The sequence below is a fragment of the Euprymna scolopes genome, chromosome 2 (genome assembly GCF_053919585.1).
Source record: "Euprymna scolopes isolate OS-2025 chromosome 2, ASM5391958v1, whole genome shotgun sequence".
Taxonomy (NCBI): Eukaryota; Metazoa; Mollusca; class Cephalopoda; order Sepiida; family Sepiolidae; genus Euprymna; species Euprymna scolopes.
In genome coordinates, this window is record NC_136483.1 from 193,789,332 (window position 1) to 193,793,672 (window position 4,341).

Here is a 4,341-nt window from a genome sequence, read left to right on the forward strand (position 1 = left end):
TTAAAGAAGCTGAGAATATAGTTGCAGACTGTATGTCTCGGCCTGCATTAGCTGTGCATATAGATGCATGCGACTTAGCTGAAATAGCCCAGGCACAAAAAGATGATGACGAAATAAAGTCATACACTAATTTGAAAGAATACTGCGTGTCAAGCGAAGTTGGCTCAGTCCTATGCGATACTTCAACTAAGTACCCCAGACCGTTTATCCCAAAAGAGCTTCGTCAAGCTATTTTCAGCAGTTTACATAGCTTAGCGCATCCTGGTATGGGAGCATCTATAAAACTGGTCAAGTCCAGATACTTTTGGCCTAGTTTAGATAAAGACAATTAAACAATTCTGCGCAGAATATGTAGTGTGTTAACAATCAAAAGTTCACAGACACAAAGTCTGCAGTCCAAGAATTTGAGTTACTATCTGCACGTTTTCAGGCGGTACATATCGATATCGTTGGACCCCTGGTCTTAACGCGCAATGAGTCCGACCCTTACCTGAGCTCTTACAAATATTTGCTTACTTGCATCGATCGTGCAACTCGTTGGATTGAAGTACAGCCTATGACTGAGATAACTGCACAGTCGGTAGCAGAAGCGTTTATCAATGCATGGATAGCTCGATTTGGAGTCCCACTGCATGTCGTAACTGACAGAGGTACTCAGTTTGAGAGCAAATTGTTCCAGGAATTAGCCAATGTAGTAGGTTTTTACCGATTGAGGACAACATCATATCACCCTCAAAGTAACGGGATGATCGAAAGAGCACACCGTACTCTTAAAGCGGCAATAATGACTCGAAAAGTATCATGGATGAAAGCGATACCGGTGATTCTGCTGGGTATACGTAGCACCCCTAATGAATCAGGCTTTTCCCCTTTTATGTCTGTTACTGGAGCTCCGATATTGATTCCTCAGCAGTTGATACACAAGCAGAGAGTAGGAGAAACTCCAGTTAATAACCAGTACATACGTAATTTGTGTAAATGGATGTCCCAAATTGATGTACTCAACAACGGAAAAGGATATATCCATGACAGTCCCAAAACATTTATTCCAAAAGGTTTATCTTCCTGTGAAAAAGTATGACTCAGAGTTGATCGAGTTAGGAAACCATTAGAAGTACCGTACTCAGGTCCTTATAAAGTTTTGACTCGATCAGATAAGCATTATCAGATCGATATGAACAACGGTACTCATACACACGTATCAATAGAACCAACTAGTACTAATAAAATTAGACCGACTGAGAAGGTACAGACAAATGACGGTACTACTAATGATAAACTTATTAAGACAGATGATACCGACAAAGTTGAAGATAAATTGCTGGCACATATAAGTCTAAATCTGGTAGGAAAGTAACATGGAAAAAGAAAAATGAGTACTTTTATTTTCAAACAAATTTAGGCAATACACATATTTAATAATTCTGTAGAGAGTACTTAACTCCGTTATTTGGAGGGGGACTCGTGTAGTGAACTATTACTATGATGCTGCTACGGTATGCTTCCCTTATTTCTCTCTTTCTCCCTACTCTTCTACTTTTCCCTTCCGTTCTTCTCTCAACATCACCAGAGGTTACAGCCAATTGGAATAGAAGACTGTCCTGGAGGGAGATACAAAGAAGAAATCTGTCTCAGACATGCGGAAACAATAGAAGCATCAACACGTGACGGACCAGTTTCCCTGGGTAAAGACTTTTATCAAAGAAATGTACCATCCTCTTTGTACCCTATATCTTGGAAACCTTTATAAAACATCATCAATCCTAAAGTCTCGACGCACTTAATTATAACTCGATGTTTTCTTTTTCCCAACCGTTCTTTTTCAGCACTCTTGTTCTCTCTCTAATGTCGGAGGTGCCCCAAAAAGGGGACCGACATGGTGACCCTTTTTGTTGTTAAAATTTATGGCAACCGTCATATATCTATACCTACCGAGCTTATTATTACATTACAATGAGCACTGTTTTTCTTTTAATAGTATTAATACATTTAATAATACATTAAAATAAACTCTGCTCTTTAGATTCTAGGTTTAATTCCCTCAAAATTAATATATATATATATATATATATATATATATATATATATATATATAGTTATCATTACAAAACTCAGCATGAACTTTTGATTTGTATTGATTATATTTATTTACCCATATTTGGTCTGTTTTACGTGAAATAAGAAGGGTCAACTTTTACAGAATGTCGACCAGGTCCCCCATGTTGGCTATAAAAGCAAGCCCTCACTGATCATGTTGCTCAGATCTTTCTTCTGTTGAGATATTTATATTTTAAAAATAGAGTGGGGTGAGAGAGGTCAACATAAATAAAATTGGATGAGTTGGGAGGGAGGAGGAGGAAAATATTAGATAAAAAGGGAAAGAGGAGGAGAAAGAGAAGTTGAAAATTTTCAAATTACAACACTGACAACATTTACTGATCAATTATTTATTAATTCAGTCAAAAAGAAAGAAATCTTTCAAATAAAAATATGATATAGTGACGGACAAATAGAAGGAAAACAGTAAATATTTCTGATAGAAGGAGGGATATACTGATGAATTGTACATTTTTAATGATGGATATATTGATGGACGAAAAGTTGTGATGAAGACCTTAAAATTATTTAAGTTAAAGCTATAGGAAGTTTATTTCTAAAAATGAGAACTTTTGATGAGAGTTCAGTTGCCAGTGACTTGTAAGTCAATCACTGCGATGATCAATCATTATTTTGTGGAAAAAAGTTGAGCTTAATGTTGTATTGTGGTGTGGCCCCCAGGTTGGGAATTGTAGTAGTTCGTAGGATCCCCTGGTTGTGGCACACAGCAGTTTTAATTACGTCGATCGTCCGTGGTTTCACCTGTTTACTAAGCGGTTGTCATGACAACGAGTTAAGACTAGTGAGTTTCTCACCTTAGACTGGCACTTTTTTCTTATCTTGCCTCTCGTCAATTGTCAAAAAATGTCATAAAAGTGTTGAATCTGAAAACAAATCGGTTGACAACTTAGAACGATCAGCCGTAACTTAAAAACATGCATTAAAGACGTAAGTCACAATTGCGTTTGTTTTTGTATAAAATTATATTTTACAATATCATACATATTTACAATTTAACAGTTCGTCTTTTTCTTTTGGTGGTTTTGAAGTTCACAGCGATAGTAACAGCGTTCTCACAGTGATCTGAGGAGGGAAATGACGTTTCGACGATACGGTCTTCAGCGACGTTCTGTTGCCCTTTTCTCTCCTCTCTCTGCTATCTCTCTTTCTGTCGCGCGTCTGTTCCTTATATGGCATTCAGCTCAACTTTCTGACGTCACACGTTCTAGAGCTAATTTACATATAATCAACAGAATATTTAGGTCTCGGCTTCCACGTGAGTCCTTAGCACGTTTTTGTTTTATTTATTTAGTCGGACGATTACTTCTGCACGTGCCGATAATTCACCTGCCATCAGGAAATTCTATTCATTGTTTTTTGTTCGCCGTAGAATGCCGTGCAAAATATGCGAATTCCAGTAACCTGAATTATCGTTTTTGTCAACAATTACGATCGTCCGACTTTTTCTATTTACACTGCGGATTCTTTTTCTTTAATTCATACTAGTGGACTATCAACATTCGATGTCCACTTATCAAGTTAATAAAAAGGGATTTTATTTTAACCTTTATGTATCGGTTGGCCCTATCCAACCGCTACATAACATTAATGTTCATTAATGGATTTTTTTTTTATAAAAGCAAAAGCTTTTAATTAAAAAAAAACAAAAAACAAAAAAAACAAACAGGATTTTGAGGTCATTTTAAAACTGGTCAAATAATTCAGATCAACTCAAAATGGCTGTTAAATGAGTCATTTAAAAGAAAGACAGACAGACGAATATGCAGGGTTGGAAGTGGAATTGATGACTGGACATGGAATTTCTTTAAATAGTAACTATACATACCCGGTTTTGCTTGGAAGTTCATTTATTTTCATTTTTATTCATTTTTTTTTTTGACTATGCCATTTATTTTTTTCTTCAAAATTTTATTTTTTAATAGAATTGTGGCGATCAAAAAATAATAAATCAATGACCTGCAATCCTGATGCTTTTAAGTCATATCAAATTAATCAAATAGTGTAATGTAATGTAATATATATATATATATATATATATATATATATATATATATATATATATATATACATATATATATATATATATATATATGTATATATATATATATATATATATATATATATATATATATATATATACACATACACACACACACACACCTATATAGGGTTGGTGGGAGAGAACCCAAGCAAAGTTTTCAATTATAAAGAAAATATCAAAAG